Below are 20,672 nucleotides of genomic sequence, written 5' to 3' on the forward strand. Positions count from 1 at the left end.
CAGTGCAGTAGGAACAGAGGAATAGGAGTCAGCCATTTAGCTCCTCAAGCCTCTACCGTCATTCAGTGATATCACACCTAACTCCTTATACCTTCCTTTGGCTCAAATCACTTAATACCTTTGGTTAACAAAAATCCATCAATCTCCTGTTTAAGATTAACAATTGGCCTAGCATCGACTACTGTCAGCGAAAGAGAACTCTAAACTCTACCACCCTTAGTGTGCAAAGGTGTTTCACTCCTGAAAGACCTCGTTCTAATTTTTAGACGATGTCCCTCACTCCTAGACTCCCCAACCAGCAGAAATAGTTTCTATCTACCCTATCAGCTCCCCTTAATATCTTGAAAACTTAAATCAAGTTACCCCTTACCCTTCTGAATGCTGAGGAATACAATTCTGGAACTGAGGGAGTCCTGTATTGTTGGAGGTGCCATCTTTAGGTTCAGACATGGAACTATTGGAAGAAGAGAAGGAGGTTTCCCTTATTCATCTTGACTAATATCCCCCCTTCAACATTACCAAAAAGCAAATAAACTGGTCACTCATCTCATTAGCTGGTTGTGGGATCTTGCTGTTTGGCTGCTGCCTTTGCCTATATAACAGTGACTACACTTCAAATGTAATTAGTTGGCCATGAAGCATTTTGGTCCTGAGGGCATCTATACCTCAATATAATTGCATTTCTTTTTCAATCAGGCAACATGTTTGACCTGCAGCCCAGCATCTGTTTATATGATTAAATATTTTTGCACAAACTGAGCAGAAGCAGCATTCAGATATAGCCTCAACCCTGAATCATTATAATGAGCTCCATGGGATGGTTGAAAGTCAAGCTTGTAAAATCCCTCCATAACATCCTAGAGGTGGCTATTAGTATCAATATATAAGAACTACTTCAATGCCGCTCATTTTCCGAAAATTGCATCCTATAGGTTAAACGGTCCTGAGCACCTACAAAAAAACGATCCTAGTGGTGACACTGGAATTCGGTCAATCCACGTCCTCCAGTTTATGTTGGAGTTTATAGCACCAATGGGAGAGCACCTTAGTTAATGGGGCCAGTGAGCACCAAGGCCATTATGTGAAAATGAAAGCTCATTTCAATGAGGGTTGAAGGCCTGTAATCCCAGAATGTCCTACCATCATTCTCCTGGCATCACTGGCCTGCAATGGCAAACATTGGTTGGGCTGTTGTCCTGTGTCATTAACAGCCGATGTTATTCATCACAAGTGACCTCTTCATCTGTGTTGCCAACATCCTGTGGTGACAGCAGGCATTGTTCTATTGAAAGTAAAATTAAGAAGTGGCTTTAATTAAACAAGGCAATAGCTGCAGAGGGGCTGAATCATTCTTTTGTTCAAGGCTCATCATATGTAATCAGTGTACTATTTTATACATACTTCTCCAAACCAACCTGGATTATGTATAAGATAAAAGCAAAACACTGCGGATGCTGGAAATCTGAAACAAAAACAAAAATAGCTGGAAAAACTCAGCAGTTCTGACAGCATCTGCGGAGAGGAACACAGTTAACGTTTTGAGTCCGTATGGCTCTTCATCAGAACTAAGGAAATAGAGAAATGAGGTGAAATATAAGCTGGTAGAAGGGGGTGGGACAGGTAGAGCTGGATAGGGGGCCAGTGATAGGTGGAGGCAAAGAAGAGATTGCCGAAGATGTCATAGACAAAAGGACAAAGGGGTGTTGACGGTGGTGATATTATCTAAGGAATGTGCTAATGGGGACATTAAAGGTAGCAAGCAGGACAAGCTAGTGGCAGATGGCCCTAGTGGGGGTCGGGTGGGGGGAAGGGATCGAAATGGGCTGAAAGGTGGAGATAAAACAATAGATCGAAATAAGTTTAAAAATAGGTGGGAAAAGAAAAATATATATTTTAAAAATATATAAATTATTGGAAAAAAGGGGATCAAAAAGGGGGTGGGGATGGAGGAGAGAGTTCATGATCTGAAATTGTTGAACTCAATATTAAGTCCGGAAGGCTGTAAAGTGCCTAGTCAGAAGATGAGGTTCTGTTCCTCCAGTTTGCGTTGAGCTTCACTGGAACATTGCAGCAGGCCAAGGACGGACATGTGGGCATGAGAGCAGGGTGGAGTGTTGAAATGGCAAGCGACAGGGAGGTCTGGGTCATGCTTGCGGACAGACGGAAGGTGTTCCGCAAAGCGGTCACCCAGTCTGCGTTCGGTCTCTCCAATGTAGAGGAGACCGCATTGGGAGCAACGAATGCAGTAGACTAAATTGAGGGAAGTGCAAGTGAAATGCTGCTTCACTTGAAAGGAGTGTTTGGGCCCTTGGACAGTGAGGAGAGGGGAAGTAAAGGGGCAGGTGTTGCACATTCTGCGGTTGCATGGGAAGGTGCCGTGGGAGGGGGTTGAGGTGTAGGGGGTGATGGAGGAGTGGACCAGGGTGTCCCAGAGGGAACGATCCCTGCGGAATGCCACCAGAGGGGGTGAACGGAAGATGTATTTGGTGGTGGCATCATGCTGAAGTTGGCGGAAATGGCGGAGGATGATCCTTTGAATGCGGAGGCTGGTGGGGTGATAAGTGAGGACAAGGGGGACCCTATCATGTTTCTGGGAGGGAGAGGAAGGTGTGAGGGTGGATGCGCGGGAGATGGGCCGGATATGGTTGAGGGCCCTGTCAACCACCATGGGTGGAAAATATCGGTTAAGGAAGAAGGAAGACACGTCAGAGGAACTGTTTTGAAAAGTGGCATCACCAGAACAGATGCGATGGAGGCGAAGGAACTGAGAGAATGGGATGGAGTCCTTACAGGAAGCGGGGTGTGAGGAGCTGTAGTCGAGGTAGCTGTGGGAGTCGGTAGGCTTGTAATGGATATTGGTGGACAGTCTATCACCAGAAATTGAGACAGAGAGTTCAAGGAAGGGAAGGGAAGTGTCAGTGATGGACCACGTGAAAATGATGGAAGGGTGGAAATTGGAAGCAAAATTAATAAATTTTTCCAAGTCCAGACGAGAGCATGAAGCAGCACCAAAGTAATCATCGATGTACCGGAGAAAGAGTTGTGGGAGGGGGCCGGAGTAGGACTGGAACAAGGAATGTTCCACATACCCCTAAAGAGACGGGCATAACTGGGACCCATGCGGGTACCCATAGCCACACCTTTCATTTGGAGGAAGTGAGATGAGTTTAAGGAGAAATTGTTCAGTGTGAGAACAAGTTCAGCCAGACGGAGGAGAATAGTGGTGGATGGGGATTGTTCGGGCCTCTGTTCGAGGAAGAAGCGGAGAGCCATCAGACCATCCCGGTGGGGGATGGAGGTGTAGAGGGATTGGACATCCATGGTGAAGAGGAGGCGGTTGGGGCCAGGGAACTGGAAATTGTTGATATGATGTAGGGCATCAGAGGAATTGCGGATGTAGGTGGGAAGAGACTGGACAAGGGGAGAGAGAATGGAGTCAAGATAGCGAGAAATGAGGGCATGGCAGGAACAGGCTGACATGATCTGATCTGACAGGGACAGTGTTGTTTGTGGATTTTGGGGAGGAGGTAGAAGCGAACTGTCCTGGGTTGGGAGACTATGAGGTTGGAAGCTGTAGAGGGAAGAGCTCCAGAGGAGATGAAGTCAGTGACAGTTCTGGAAACAATGGCTTGATGTTCAGTGGTGGGGTTATGGTCCAGGGGGAGGTAGGAGGGAGTATCTGCGAGTTGGCGCTCAGCCTCTGCGAGGTAGAGGTCAGTGCGCCAGACAACAACAGCACCACCCTTGTCAGCGGGTTTGATGACAAAGTCAGGGTTGGACCTGAGAGAACGGAGTGCAGCAAGTTCAGAGAGAGACAGGTTAGAGTGGGTCACCCACACTTGTGGATATTTCGGTTGGCGGGCACAAGCGGGAGTTGGCAGTGCACCCGCCGACAATTAAAAGGCCTATTAAGGCCATTTAAAATGTAATTGAATTAAATTTTTCACGGCCCGCCCAACCTTATGCGGGCAGGCAAAAAGGCCAAATAGCCTTTGCATCTTTTGCAAAATCACATCCACGGGTGGGGGTGGGGGGGGGGGGGGGGGAGAGAGAGAGAAGTTGAGGGTGGGGTGGTTGTAGGGACAAGCAAGCAGTGATAGGAGCAGATAATCAAAAGATGTCACAGACAAAAGAACAAAGAGGTGTTGAAGGTGGTGATATTATCTAAGAAAATGTGCTAATTAAGAATGGATGGCAGGACACTCAAGGTACAGCTCTAGTGGGGGTGGGGTGAAATAAGACTAAAAGGGCATAAAAGGTATAGATTTAAAATTAATGGAAATAGGTAGGAAAAGAAAAATCTATATAAATTATTGGAATAAACAAAAGGGAGGGGGAAGAAACGGAAAAGGGGTGGGGATGGGGGAGGGAGTTCAAGATCTAAAGTTGTTGAATTCAATATTCAGCCCGGAAGGCTGTAAAGTGCCTAGTCGGAAGATGAGGTGCTGTTCCTCCAGTTTGCGTTGAGCTTCACTGGAACAATGTAGCAAGCCAAGGACAGACATGTGGGCAAGAGAGCAGGGTGGAGTGTTAAAATGGCAAGCGACAGGGAGGTCTGGGTAATGCTTGCGGACAGACCGCAGGTGTTCTGCAAAGCGGTCACCCAGTCTGCGTTTGGTTTCTCCAATGTAGAGGAGACCGCATTGGGAGCAACGAATGCAGTAGACTAAGTTGGGGGAAATGCAAGTGAAATTCAAGAAGTGCATCTTTTCTTGTTGGACTGGACACATACAATTGTAAAAAAATTCTCCTGAACACAATCTAGGAATTTTTGTCCCTCTCCACCCTTTACTGTCCCAGTCTACATTCGGGTAATTGAAGTCCCCCATTATAACTACTCTATAATGTTTGCATCTCTGTAATTTCCCTGTAGATTTATTCTTCTATGTTCTTCTCACTATTTGGTGGTCTATAGACTACACTGAGCAATGTAATTGCGCCCTTTTTGTTTCTTAGCTCGAGCCAAATTGATTCTGTCCTTGAACCCTCTGGGACACCCTCTTTCTCCAGCACTGCAATGCCGCCTTAACCAATACCACCACCCCTCCTACTTTCCTTCCTTTCCTATCTTTTCTGAACACCTTGTACCTGGGAATATTTAACACCCAGTTCTGCCTTTCCTTAAGCCAGGTCTCTGTTATCGCTATAACATCATATTTCCACATGACAATCTGTGCCTGTAACTCCCCAATCTTATTTACCATACTCCGTGTATTCACATTCATGCACAGTAACCCTGATTTAGATTTTGTTACTTTCTCCCTTGCCCGACTTCACCTATTAACTTACTATTCTCTATACTAGTGCTACCTGTCCCTCCCAGTATTTTGTGCACCCTGGTATTCCTCTCTAATATTTTCTCTTGGTTCCCACATCCCTGCTGAGTTAGTTTAAAGCCCTCCCAACAGCACCAGCAAAACACCCCGCAAGGAACTCAGTCCCAGCTCTGTTCAGATGCAACCTGTCCAGATTGTACAGGTGCCATCTCCCCCAGAGCCAGTCCCAGTGTCCCAGGAATCTAAAGCTCTCTCTCCTGCACCATCTTTCCAGACACATATTCATCTGCCTTATCCTCCTATTTCTGTACTCACTGGCACGTGGCACTGGGAGTAATCCGGAGATTACTACATTTGAGGTCCTGACTAGGCACTTTACAGCCTTCCGGACTTAATATTGAGTGTTGCTTAACCGGGAGTCAATGTAGGTCAGCAAGCACAAGGGTGATGGGTGACCGGGACTGGGTGCGAGTCAGGACACAGGTTTTTGATGACCACATGTTTCTGGAACAGAGCAAAGGAAAGGGTTGGAGAGCAAAATCAACATATACACAGCAAAGAGAAAGGGTAACAAAAACAGAAATACCTGGAAAAACTCAGCAGGTCTGGCAGCATCGGCGGAGAAGAGCAAAGTTGATGTTTCGAGTCCTCATGACCCTTCAACAGAACTAAGTAGAAATAGGAAAGTGGTGAAATATAAGCTGGTTTAAAGGTGGCGGGGGGGTGGGGGGGGGGGGGGGGGGGGGGGGAGAGAAGGGGGAGGGGTTGTTGGGACAAGCAAACAGTGATAGGAGGAGATAACCAAAAGATGTCATAGACAAAAGAACAAAGAGGTGTTGAAGGTGGTGATATTATCTAAGAGAATGTGCTAATTAAGAGTGGAGAGCAGGACGAGCAAGGTACAGCTCTAGTGGGGGTGGGGTGAAATAAACGATGGGTGGAATACATTTAAAAATAATGGAAATAGGTGGAAAAAGAAAAATCTATATAAATTATTAGAAAAAACAAAAGGGAGGGGGAAGAAACGGAAAGGGGGTGGGGATGGAGGAGGGAGTTCAAGATCTAAAGTTGTTGAACTCAATATTCAGCCCGGAAGGCTGTAAAGTGCCTAGTCGGAAGATGAGGTGCTGTTCCTCCAGTTTGCGCTGAGCTTCACTGGAACAATGCAGCAAGCCAAGGACAGACATGTGGGCATGAGAGCAGGGTGGAGTGTTAAAATGGCAAGCGACAGGGAGGTCTGGGTCATGCTTGCGGACAGACCGCAGGTGTTCTGCAAAGCGGTCACCCAGTCTGCGTTTGGTCTCTCCAATGTAGAGGAGACCGCATTGGGAGCAACGAATGCAGTAGACTAAGTTGGGGGAAATGCAAGTGAAATGCTGCTTCACTTGAAAGGAGTGTTTGGGCCCTTGGACGGTGAGGAGAGAGGAAGTGAAGGGGCAGATGTTGCATATTCAAGAGAAAGTGTGTTGCATATATAAGAGAAAGAGTGACCTGTAACATGATTAGGCAGAGAACAGGAGATCATCAGATGGCAGAAGTGATCATAAAGGCGGATGAGAGTTACATAGCAGGGCAGCGCCATCTGGTGTGGAATACTGTTACCTACACCACTGGAAAATGCTTCAAAAGTTGCCTCAATTAATTTTTGACTCTGTGATAACCGCATTTAAACTTTAACTAGAGGCAAGTAATCCTAAAAAGAAGAGGAATAAAATGTGTGTTTGGTGCATAGCAGGAGTTAGTCAACTGGATATGACAAACCTGAAACAATGAAATAAAGCAAGAAGGGATAGAGAGAAAGAACAAGGGATTGGAGGTAAAGGAATGAAAGCTTTGGAATTACGACCAAAGTGCTGCTTTTCCTTCTCCAACTGAGCTGAGTTGGAAATTAGCGGCAGTTTGCTCGTTGGTGAATGGAATTTTTCTGGCCTAATTACAGCTCCATTTATTGTTAAATTTAAATAAAGATTAGCATTCAAGTAGATGAGACCTTTGCCCTCCGGAGATGAGCGAGAAAATTGAGCGTCACAAATAGTTTGTTGCAATTGAAAAGTTTCTTATTGTCTCAGTCAGTCAGGAAATAGAAAGAACATCAAACAGATTAAAAAGTAACTGAAGGTTATGCTTCAAAAAAAAGTGTTTGATGTTGCTGTTTGCCGGGCACGCAGTGAAATTCTGCTGTGTGGGCACGACACATGATGATCCATTCTTCAAACCACATAAACTGTTTACTCAATTACTTTACTGCCCCTTATGTCACATGATCTGAACACAGTGATAGCCCTATTGTGGCCCCTGCCAGTAGCCAATGCAAACAAAAGCATTGCTTAAAAGAAAACCTTCCTTCCCACCTCTATCAGAGTCCCTGGCGACACATGAATTCATAGCACAGAAGAGGCTATTCGGCCCATCGTGGCTCTGCCGGCTCTTTGAGAGAGCTATCCCATTAGTCCCACTCCGCTACTCTTTCTCCACAGCCCGGTAAATTTGACCATTTCAAGTATTTATCTCATTCCCTGTCGAAAGGTATTATTGAATCTGCTTCCAACCCCCTTTCGAGCAGCTCATTCCAGATCATTGCACCTCACTGTGTAAACATTCTTTTACTCATGTCACCTTTAGTTCTTTTGCCAACAAATTCTTTGGCATGGAGGATGCTTCCTGGTTGGGACAGTGGGCCAGGATTATGCCTCATAATTATGCTCCTCACTTATTAACAAAAAAGTTCTTGAACACAATGAGTGAGACTCCAGGTGCAGCAGCATGGATTTCAGCAGCAAAGCAGCTGAGGTAGAGGTTGTTGTGTTTTCCTTTTCCTTCTGCTTACTTAGTCGATAAACATCAAAGCACCAACTGGGCATAAGGGATTAAAAAGCCACTAAGTCTGAATCACATGACACATTGCATCATTACCCCTCCAGCGATGTATACAGAAAACATAACCACATCCACATAAAGGTGTACCACAGCAGGGCTGAAGTCAGGCGATATAACGTTGGGGGAAATGGGCTATCTTAGAGATGGTGCAGATATGTCAGGGTCCAGTACAACACTGAGGTTGCTGTCAGGAAGATATAATAATGTTACTGGAATTTATTGTAAAATAGTTGTGTGTGTGTGTGTGTGTGAAGGTAGCTGGTCTGAAGGCTTTGACATAAACATGGTAAACATGGGGGAGGTTTGGAATGTAAGGTGTAATGGGATATTTGCATTTTTAAATAAACCAAACTAGATTGTTTTCTAAAGAGGGAGTGAAATATTACACCTAGCCAGGTGAAGTTAAGAAACAGTGTGTCTATTTTTCCCAAAGATTACTGGCAAAATTAGTTTTATGATCAAGGAGGTAAAGTCCAAAGACCTAGTGAAACAATGGGTATTTGCATTCAAAAGGAAAAATATGTATAAAGGAGCGAAGGCTGTGTGTAAGGGTGGGCACTTTAGGATCTAACAAGTGTGAAAAGTCTTCAGCATCTATGCCTCGAGCTGCTGTTTTCAAAGAGCTGAAGTTAAGAAAACTCATTTTGAATTTGACTGGTTCGGGGCATTGTGTCTCACTTTGCATGGGTCTTGTAAAATCTGTGCCTTACTGTTGCCTTAACGAAAGTGTAACAAAAGGGAGTTAGATTGATTAGGGTATTTAGAAGTTATCATAGTAGTAATTTGTAGATCTATGTACATATTCAAAATCATTTCTCTTATTAATAAATGTTTAATCTAGTTTTGTAAACACCTATAAGACTTTGTGGTCTTATTACTACTGAATTTAAGGCACGGATCCCAAAATTTATACAAACTGTAAAACAAGTTGTGGCAGTTGTTTCAGGTTTCTCTTTGGGATTTGAACAACTCAGCATTTACCATTGGCTGCGCCATAACATCTACGAACAATCTTGTCTCAGCCTCAGACTGAGCCAGGTTGATGGTGCTGTATTAAGGATGGAGTGATAGAGAGGATGATGAAATCAATGATTGATGATGAGGACTCGAAACGTCAGCTGTGCACTTCTCCGCCAATGCTGCTAGACCTGCTGAGTTTTTCCAGGTATTTCTGTTTCTGTTTTTGTTATGATGAAATCAGTGGTAGACTCTTCATTGAGGGTTGTTGACAAAAGGCTGTGTCATTGAAATGATGTTTGTTGAAAGCAAATAGCTAATGATAGTCAGTGAGCAATTGGTTTCTCATGTATTTCAATCCACAGCTTAAAACAAACATTTCATTTGACATAAAATGACTGTATTAAAAAGAATATAAGAGATGGGTCACCCATTTTTAAAATTTACTCTCCCCTTGATCTTTATTCTTCAATAAGAGAGAAGCAGCTAGTTTGTTAACAAACCTCTGCCATTCCCACTAGCAGAGACTTGAGGGGGATTGCTTGATTATTTCCTTTCAAAGAGTGACATGTAGCCTCACCTTATTCATTCCAATGTCCCAATTTGGTGCAAGTGTTGGGGAGGAGGGGAAAGGGGGGAGGGGGAGGGAAGAGGGAGATAGCCCTGCATGTAACTGCTCAGTGACCCTCCTCCCCATTTCATAGGATGAGTACACACGACAATCCCAAGTATAGTCATTTAACTAAGTCACCACAAAAAAGCAGGAAATGTCATTCATAAGATGGTGCAGAGGGGCCATGAGGTATGCAAAGTGTTAAACATCATTGGGTTTCCTAGTGCAATCTGCTATCTCTTGGCACTTAAATGATTCCCAGGACTAAATCTGAGAAGGTATGTGATGGTAATAAATCACAACGCACAAAGGAATGTAATATGTTTGATCTGCAAATCCTGCCTCCTGAATACCACAACGATTACTGGATGGCTTTAGCTTGCTATTGTTTGCAAAAGTGTGCTGAGAAGATTCTTCCATACAGTAATTTACATACAGGTGCTAAAGAGGCCTGGGCTCTTGTGCTAACTGTGGTCTCAGGTACTCTGCTTTATGTAGTCCCTGAATAGAGCAGCTCAGATGGGATTGCTTCTTCAGATTAACTTTACAATTTCTTTCTCTGTGAGAGAGCTCAGCCCATGTAAGTAAGCACTGTCCTTTCAAGATCTTGCAAAAGCCGCCATTCCTATGTGATTCACCTGGCCAGAGGCAGCTGAAAGGATTGGATGCTATTCATTGTTTCAAGTCACTGCCTTCAACATCTTCTTAACCCTTTGAGGAGTCAATCTTTCTTTTAATTTTGATTTTTCAATGCTTTTGTTTGTGTTTACCATGGCAAGGAAGACTACTGAGGGCAGCCTTACCAAGTAGTACTAGGTGCCCTTAAGCGGCCAATTAATGACACTTAGGGACCGCTTCCCATCTTGCACCACACCTCACCCCTCCCCTCAATCCCCACCATGAGACCCCTGCACTTACCTGGTCTTGGGCTCCCGGCACCTAGACTCGTGGGACTAGGTGTGGCCACCGATCCCAATCAAGTTGGAGGGCAGCTCTCTGAGGCGGGACTTCCTCCCAAGTGAGGGGTGGAAGTCCCATCTCCAGCCAATTAGTGCTGAGCGTTAAAGGGCTGCGGGGCTGCCAGCATCAGCAGAGCGGCGTTCCCTGGCGACCTTCATGGTAGCATCTGAAAAATCCTAACCGAGATTATCATGAAGTCGACTGCAGCCCAATAAAAAATTCACTGCCATTTTCTAAGGTTAGTGACTGGCAGGAGATATTCCATGCTGGATTTTCCTGGTGCTTTGTGCAGATCTCCTTTTGCTGACCTTCATGGGCTTCTGGTCCCTAAACAATTTTAAAATTCTCACCCTCATACAAGAAATAGGAGCAGGACTAGACCACATGACCCTTCGAGCCTGCTCCGCTATTCAATATAATCATGGCTTATCTTGGGCTTCAACTCCACTTCCCTGCCCATTCCCCATATCCCTTTATTCCCTGAGAGACCAAAAATCTGTGTAACCCAGCCTTAAATGTATTCAGTGATGGAGCTTCCACAAACCTCTGGGACAGAGAATTCCAAAGATTCACAACCCTTTGAGTGAAGTAATTTCCCCTCATCTCACGTTCAAATCTCCTCCATTTCCTAGCCTCTTTCTATCTCTGCAACCTTCTCCCAACTCTCTTCAACTCTTCAATCCTGGCCCCTTGTTCATTCTTGACTTCCTTTTCCCTACCATTGGTAGCTGTGCTTTTGACCGTCTAGGCCCCAAACTCTGGAATTCCCTCCCAAAACCTCTCCTCCTTCAAGGCATTCTTTAAAACTGACCTCTTTGACCAAACTTTTGGCCACCTGTCCTAACATCTCCTTCTTTAGGTATCTATCAATCTCTTTATTCAATCACACTTCTGTGAAGTGTTGGGGGTCATTTTGCTATGTTAAGTGTGCTAAATAAATGCAAGTTTTTGTTGTATGGCTGCATGAGCCTCCTTGGTCAGAAACAGGCAGCGGTCGAATGCAATAAAAACAGAAAATGCTGGAAATACTCAGCAGCTCAGGCAGCATCTATGGAGAGAGAAACAGAACAAACATTTCAGGGCAATGGCCTTTTGCCATCACTAAGAAATTGGACTTTTCTCTGCCCGGAAAACAACATTGAGAATCAATTTCTCCCTCATCGTATGCCACAGGAGCACCATAGCCCAGTAAAAGAAGTTGTGTAATCTTATATAAAAATATTAATTATTAAAAATGCACATTAATTTTTCAGAAAACCAGTATCCTCTTGTTGCATGAGAAGAATGTGTACATTATTTTCAGTGGCAATCCCTCCTCTCCATGATAATAAAGGGGAAATTTTATAAACTTGTGGTTGCAGCAAGTAGCTTTTCCTGTTAGGAACAGATATCAGGAATTAGGATTTAGAGGATTTAGAGGACAGGAGTTTGCAGACATCCTTTCCAGTGGGTGGGAAACACTGCAGAGTTTGCTGACCTGCAGCACACCTGAATTCCCAAATAAGTGGTAAATGCTGCAGTGTCTTGGCTTCTGCAACCTGATGGTGTTAAGTTTACAGAAGGTAGAATGTGGGAGGCCAGCCAGGAATGTGTTGATTCTCTGGATGAGTGTTTCAGCAGCTGAAGAACTGAGGCAAGGGGTGGAGTTCAGTGATGTTGCTCATGACTGTATTATAAAGGGTTAAACACAATGGATACATTAACCTATTAGGTACATGATGATATACCACTGACAACAAGTAATCATGTGGTAGGTACTCTAGGCAGCTGACAGGCAGCCCTAGGGGAGTTGTGCCTTCCCTGTGACCCACTATGTACATCTTGTAAATAGTGTAAATAAACTACTTCTTAAGTTTCTCAACCCGTGACCTCTACCACCTAGGAGGACAAGGGCAGCAGATGCTTAGGAGCACCACTACCTGCAATTTCCCTCCAAGCCACTCACCATCCTGACTTGGAAATATATCGCTGTTCATTCCCTGTCACTGGGTCAAAATCCTGGAACTCCCTCCCTAACAGTGCAGTGGGTGTACCTACACCACATGGACTGCAGCGGTTCAAGAAGGTGTCTCAAGAAGGTGACTCACCATCACCTTCTCCAAGACAATTAGGGATGGGCAATAAAAAATGCTGGCCTATACATGTTCAGTGAACAAATAGAAAAAAAATCCTGATACATCTACAGTTCTTCCTTGTTAGAATACAGACTTAGCACCTTCTACAAAAATAAGCTTTATCCTTAAAGAGGCACTGTATCCGTGGAAAAGTGTTCAGCAAATTTAATTTGATTTTATTGCTGCTGGGGAGGGAGGGGTGGGCATGTGTTCTGGGGAAGGGACAGGAGATCCGGACATCAGCTTCACCATGGCAACACCATATGATGCTGACATCTTGATATGTTTGAATATGATTACTATCAATGGGTTTGTAAACACAGTTTGTTAGGCACTTTTTCAATCTGTTATTCTGCACACAAGGTAAGAAATTAAAACATGATCATGTTTGACCAGGAAATGTTTGACATGTCAGCATTTATCATTTAATTCATCATTAGTGCTGCACAAAGCAAATGTTTTTGAACGAACAGATGTATGGATGGTGAAGGGTTAATTTTCTGAGATTTATCGTTGCAGTTCCTTCCTGGGACTCTGTTATGCAACACAGAGCGAATTCTAAAAAGGGAAATTGTAGCTGACTCTGAGTACTAAATGGTGTATCACATTTATTTCCATAATAATGTTTTCTCAGCTGATCTATATTTGGATTTATGGTAAACTTTATTTTACTGAGTGTAGTTGTTAGATTACCTATTATTTTGCGTTACATTTCACTAGGTTTTCAAGGGCCTTCCACTATATCCTTAGTGGGAGGGTCAACTCCTTCCCAGGCACCTGCCAATCTATAACTAGCTGCAAGCACAGGTTTCAGAGGGGTTTACTGATGGCTCTCATTTATAATTTTCTAGATTGCTAAACTGTATGTTGAAACAGCACAGGACACACTGAGTTGCAAGAGCAAGTGCCAATCCCCCACCTTTTCCCTGTAGCCCTGCAAATTTTCTCTCTTTAGATAATTATCCAATTCTCATTGGAAGGCCACAATCTCCTCTCACCACATTCTCAGGTAGTGCATTCCAGATCCTAAACACCCACTGTGTGAAAATGTTTTTCTTCAAGTCGCCTTTGGTTCTTTTGCCAATCACCTTAAATCAGTTTCCTCTGGTTCCTGACCCTTCCGCTAATGGGGACAGTTTCTCCCTATCTACTTTGTCCAGACCCCTCATGTCCAGACTTTGAATATCTCCATCAAATCTCCTCTCAACCTTCTCCTCTCCAAGGGGAACAGTCCCAACTTCTCTAATCTATCCATTGAACTCCAGGGCATAATGGCAGCAACATCAGTGCACTAGTAACCCAAGCTAATGCTCTAGGGCACTGGTTCAGATCCCACCATAACTGCTGGTGGAACTTAAATTCAATTAATAAAAATCTGGAATATAAAACTGGTCTCTGTAGCGGTGACCATGTCAACTACCACTGGTTATTGTTTAAAACCCTTCTGGTTCACCAATGTCCTTTCAGGAAGGAAATCTGCCAACCTATATATGACTCCAGGCCCACAGCAATGTGATTGACATGGTTAAAATGGCTGAGCAAGTCACTCAGTTCAAGGGCGATTAGGGATAGGCAACAAATGTTGGCCTTGCCAGCGACGCCCACATCCCATCAAAGAATAAAGGAAAGAAATGTAAGTCCCTCATTGTCAGAACCATTATGCTAAACCTTTTCTGCGCCCTCTCTAATCACTTCACATTCTTCCTAAAGTGTGATGCCAAAAATTGAACACAATACTTCAGTTGAGGTCGTACCAGTGTTTTATGAAGTTTCACATATTTATAAAGCCCAGGATTCCAATGAATGAAGGAAGCAAGAAGGAACAAAAGGAAGAAAGGAAGAGAGGAAGAAAGAAAGAAAGAGAAAGACTTTAGGATGTCTCAAGGTGTTTTGCAGCTTTTAAAGTATAGTGGCTGTTATGACGTAGGAAATGCGGCTGCCAATTTGTGCACAGCAACTCCCACAAACAGCATTGTGATATTGAGCTGTAGTGATATCGGTTGAGTGATAAAATTTGCCATTAACGTAACGATCAATCCTTACTTTGCTGGCAGAACTTTGTTGTAAGGTCAATTCAGGATCTACATGAGCTGGGAACAGGAATAGACCCAACCAGACCGAATGCAGCATTGTCGGCAAGAATGTTACATGAGAACAATGCCCCTTCCAGTTCTGAAAAGCGCTTGGCTTCATGCCTGAAATTAGACAACCTCCATTCATGGGGATCAGAGGCACAAAAGCACATCTTGCCACATCACACACAGTCTCCCCTCCTTTCCTACAGCTGTTGACTCCTTCCTGAGGTGGAGCTTGACAGGTTCCAATTGGCCTCTGTTTGCCTCTTGCAGTTGATCATTATTCATGTAACGGTGATTGTCGGGCTAGAGTGGTTCTAGGGATGAGGGACTTCAGTTACATGGATAGATCGGAAAAGCTGATGTTCTTCCCCTTGGAGCAGAGAAGGTTGAGAGGAGATTTGATAGAGGTGTCCAAAATCATGAGACTTCTAGAGAGAGTAGATAGAGAGAAACTGTCCCCATTGGTGAAGTTTTGGAATCAGAGATAAGGTAACTGGCAAAAGAACTAAGGGCAACATGAGGAAAAATATCTTCATGCAATGAGTGCTTACAATCTGGAATCCACTGCCTAAAAGGACGGTGGAGGCAGATTCAATCGTGGCTTTCAAAAGGGAATCAGGTAAGGACTTGAAGGGAAAGATTTTGCAGGACTACAGGGAAAGGGTTGGGCAGGGAGAGAAGTATGGGTGGGACTAGTCGGATAGCTCTTGCAGAGAACTGGTATGGACTTGACAGGCTGAATAACCTCCTCTGCGCTGTAAACATTCTATTATTCTAGTCGATTGCAGAGGAATGATCACTGAGCCCCATCTTCACTTGATATACACAATACCTCCAGCAGGTGTCAGTGGATAACGCTCAGCAGCTGGATGCTGACCTCAGTAGCATTTGGCCAGTGGTGCCTGACCGAGCTAAGATCGACTTATTAAAATAGATTGGTCATCAGAGCTGAGGGTTTCCTAGTCTGCATAGCACAAATCCCTTAGCTAGAAGGTAAACTCTGATCCATACTTATAAACATTCAGCCCCATACCAAAGCAATAATTGAACAACCATTATAACATAGCTTGAGAGTAGTGCACACTGAGTAATCATTTGAGAAGAAAAATCTATCTTGGTCAGAATTCAACAGCTGTTTTATTGACGACTGTGAAACATGTCTCCCCATTTCTGACTCCAGTGAAGTTTATGGAAATAAGAATCGTCAGAGATGCAGAACAGGCTGTCAATTCGCTATCATTCGTTCTAACAATCGCACAAACTCAAAGTTACTCCCACTGAGTCTAGAAATTAATCTGATCATAAGTTTCCTGTAAATGAGGGAATGGATTTTGAAACTTACCCAGCACTTGTTCCTGGACAGGAACCTACAAAATCTGATAGTTCTGATTTCTCATGAGTAATATTTTCTGAAATGGTGAAAAATAGACGCAGATACCAATAAGACCAGAGTGCCGAAATTGGGACTGTCCCTGCAAACCGGGACTTTCCTCTGCCTCGCACAACCATCAATAGGACACCTTACACCTGTTAACCTCTAGGTGGCAAAGCTTTCCTTAAAATCACTGGAAAGCAGAGAACATTATTCGGCGCATCCTCTCCCCCCTTCAAAGATCAATGTAAGCCACTAGCCATCTTTCGATGGATATCAAATTTCAATAAGATTTATCTCTTGGGGAAGATTTTCTGACTGGTTCTATATCCATATGAATACTTAATACTATACACATTTGTGAACATTTTCGATACAGTTGTTAACGTGTGTAAGATATAGTCACACCTGGTTCAGAAAACACATAGAGGGATTTTGTAAAAATACATTAAATATTTGTATGCGAATAGCAGCAGTCAGAAAATATACCCCATTTTGTTCTGATTATTACTGCTGAAAAATGCTTTGCAAATATTTTCAGTGCTTTTAAACATACAATGGAAATTTTGCCATTAAAGTCATAAGTCTACAAAAAGTATCTTAATAAAGTATCACAAAAGTTCGCACTCCAGCTAACATCCCATTAACTCCAGCACAAACCTTCCCGACAGACATTTAAGAACATAAGAGTGAGGAAATCTCATCCAGCCCATCAAACCTGTTCCACAGGTCAAGTACAATCCACCCTATCATGGACCCTACCCGTCTCTTTAATCTCCGGAAGGAAAATTCTGAATAAATACTCCTTCGTCCTCAGAGATTGTCAAACACAACTCCAGAATCAGCAGAGCTCAAAAGCTGGTGGCCCTAAAGAGTTATATTAATGGTAACAATTGAAAGAGAATCTCCAGCAGAAGCATGGCTTTGTTTTGGAAAACCTATTTGTTCCCGAGGTGAATTTGCCTGCATGCCGGAAAAGTACATTTGATACATTTCAGGATTAAGACCTATTGTAATCAAAATAATCTTTAACAGCCAGCTCTCTGGGAATTGGAATTCTATTCAATACTAGTAAATCTCCTGTGGCCTCCTGGTTAGTGGGAGGAAAGCCCTGGCGTCCATTTTGACTTTGTGCAGTAACTTTAAAAGGGGCAATAACAAATTGGCGCCCCCCCCACCCTGTTTTACATCTCTCCCAGTTTAGGGTTGCCAACCCTCCAGGATTGCCCAGGAGTCTCCAAGAATTGAGGGTTCATCTCCAGGACACAGCGGCCGGTGTGTGGGGAAAAAATAAATCATAGGGCCTTTAAAAATAATTGGCTTGTTTCTGCCATTCTTTTTGAATTTATTAGTTGCAGAAATATTGGCTGTTTGACTGGGAAGGTGGGGTGGGGTGGGATGGTGGGGGGGGAGGTTTGAGGGCAGAGGCCATGAGATGAAAATGTCCAGAGTTGGCCACCCTAATTTCCAATGAAGTGCAGTAGCCAATTTGCACACAGCAAGGTCGCACAAACAGCACCGAGAGAAATAAGCAAGTAATCTATTCCCAGCAATCATGATTGAGGGATAACTAGGAGCCTAGACACCTAGAAGAACTTCCTTGCTCTTCTTTGAACAGTTCTATGGCACCTTTTATATCCACCTGAAGGGAGACAGAGAGCGGGATTTTCTGGCTCTGACCACCGCTGGGGTGGTCCAGTCCCATCGCAAGCCAATGGACTTTTGGCTGGCCGGTCGCATACGCCGCATCGAGTCCCACCATGGCGAGGCCAGAAAATCCCGGCAAAAAGTCTCAGCATTTGAAAAATGGCAGGTCCAACAGTGCAGCTCTCCCTCAGTATTGCGCTGAGGCATCAGCCTGGATTACGTGCTGAGGCCTCTGGAATGAGCCCGGAACCTTTAGCTCAGAAGTGAGAGTCTAACACTGAAGCCAAGGCTGGCAGCCAAGAGAATGCAGCATGGAGCCAGGGAAAGAGTTTTTAGTGAGTAGGGACGCCTGAACATTTGGACAACAACATAAGTTTTGAGAAGGTTTTTTAAAAGAGGTCGGAGAAATGAAGGGGTGAAGAATTTTAGGTTGCTGAAAGTTTTAGCTCCAACGGTGAGGAGAGGGCATTGGTGGATGAGAATTTTTAATTAAATATTGGAGGACTGAACGTAGTTTGATAATGATGAAGTGGAACAGATTTTGGCCATAGAAATTCAGTCAGCTTGCAATTTATAGTTGCCTACATGACACGTCAAATGAACTTAATTGACGGTGAAGCACTTTGGGGTTTCCTGAGGGCATGGTAAGAAGAATATAGTAAGGTGCTATATCAATGGACATTCTTTTTTATTTGTATGGTGGTGTTCGGGAGGTCAGGTTGAAGGTCATTAGATAAGCTGAGCCTGGAGCTAACATAAACAAGAATAATCCGGAATTTTCCATTCCCATTGGCGGCGGGCATCATGGCGGGCGTGAGCGGACAACATGGTGAGAAGGCCAAAGATCAGTTTTATGCTGTGGTGAAGCCAGTTTGCAATCGTCTGCTCCGCCCGTCAATTCCGGGCTGCATTTCCTGCCGCTGCACATCAGGAACCTAATTTCGATACTTTAGCCTCTCATTATAAGCCCTGCTCACTGGAATCACCTCCCCCAAGCTGGATCATCACACTGACGTGGTTCACAACTGCACATAAGCAACATGCATCGGGTGAACTGCACTTCGGTCGGGACTTCGAGGTTTGTTTGCCTCCCTTGCTTCGGTCAGCACTCGCTGTCATCAGCGCCAGGATTCACAGACAGCACCACGTCACTTCTATGGGGGCTCACGGGCAGGTCTCTACCTACCAAACCAGCCGTAGGGTGGGGGTGGCTTTTCAGGGGCTGCAGGGCTAGGGCTTGCTAGCGGAAGGGGGAGAAGTGGCTTCAGGCAAGGGAAGAGGCTGCAGGGTGAAGGCTGCACTTGGCAAAGGAGGAGGATCCCAGGATGTCTGTGGGGGACACATGTTGATCTGTGCAAGTGGCCTCAAGATGGTGAGGGCTAAGGAGGCAGCCTCCAGAGGAGATGAGGCCAGGTGGAGGTGTGAGGGTGTGTGTGTGAGAGAGTGAGTGGTGATGTCCCTTGAGCTGGCAGTGAGTGAGATGCAGATGAATGGCCTTGTGAGTGTGTGAGTTTAGAGTGATGAGATGGTTGTCTTACCCTGTTGGCATGGATGAGATCATTCATCCTCTTTCTGCAGTGGGTGGCCAACCTCTTCTGTGCGGCATTGGCACTGACCACCACTGCCGCCGCCCCCCAAGCCGGAGAGGTGAGATTGCTGGACCTCCTGTGGCCAGAACAGGGGGTGGAGGGCATCACGGCGAGCCTCCGAAAGGGCCATTTCTTCACTGGAGCAGTCCCGGGCTTTGAGCATTAACAACTGTGTGTGTGGCCGCAGTTTAGACATGGCACCCAGAGTGAGGAAAAGGTGAGGTAAGGGCGTGTTGGGCGATTCAGTGGGCACCCGGCAGCGAGATGGCGTGTTTCCTGTGGCTACAGAATTAATGAGGTAGGAAACGGATGACACGGATCGAAAACACGCCATTACGACCAACAGGTAAAACATCCTTTTACATGCCCGTTACTACACTTACTGCAAATCTTGGACGATTTCACCCTAAGGCTTTCAGCAGCAGTGAGGGAAAGATAAGATAGGAGGTAGGTGGTGTTGCAAAGGTAGCATTAAGTGGTTTCAGGAATGAATAGGATATGGGTTTATTTTTATTCATTCATGCAATGTGGGCATCACAGGCTGGGCCAGCATTTATTGCCCATCCCTAGTTGCCCCTTGAGAAGGTGGGGGTGAGCTGCCTTCTTGAACCGTTGCAGTCCATGTGGTGTAGATACACCCACAGTGCTGTTAGGGAGGGAGTTCCAGGATTTTGATCCAGCGACAGTGAAGGAACGGCAATATATTTCCATGTCAGGATAGTGAGTGGCTTGGAGGGAACTTGCAGGTGGTGGTGTTCCCATGCACCTGCTGCCCTTGTCCTTCTAGGTGGTAGAGGTTACGGGTTTGGAAGGTGCTGTTGAAGGAGCCTTGGCGAGTTAATACAGTACATCTTATAAATGGTGCACACTGCTGCCACTGTGCATTGCTGGGGGAGGGAGTGAATGTTTATTATAGTGGATGGAGTGCCAATGGGCTGCTTTGCCCTGGATGGTGTGAAGCGTCTTGAGTGTTGTTGGAGCTGCACTCATCCAGGCAAGTGGAGAGTATTCCATCACACTCCTGACTTGTGACTTGTAGATGGTGGACAGGCTTTGGGGAGTCAGGGGGTGAGTTACTCACTGCAGAATTCCCAGCCTCTGACCTGCTGTTGCAGTCACAATATTTATTTGGCTGGTCCAGATAATTTCTGGTCAATGGTAAACCACAAATGTTGATAGTGGGGTGTTC

General features: G+C 44.8%; 1 long non-coding RNA gene across 1 annotated transcript in view; it reads right to left on the bottom strand.

Annotated features, from left to right (window-relative positions):
* Window positions 1–1,145: 1,145 nt before the first annotated feature.
* The window catches only part of LOC144683363 (uncharacterized), a 31,022-nt gene continuing 11,495 nt past the window's right edge, over window positions 1,146–20,672 (bottom strand). The window contains exon 2 of the long non-coding RNA XR_013577241.1: window positions 1,146–1,282. This is a non-coding gene — a long non-coding RNA (uncharacterized LOC144683363). The remainder of the gene's footprint in view (window positions 1,283–20,672) is intronic.

This window comes from Cetorhinus maximus, chromosome 8 (genome assembly GCF_964194155.1).
Source record: "Cetorhinus maximus chromosome 8, sCetMax3.hap1.1, whole genome shotgun sequence".
Lineage (NCBI taxonomy): Eukaryota > Metazoa > Chordata > Chondrichthyes > Lamniformes > Cetorhinidae > Cetorhinus > Cetorhinus maximus.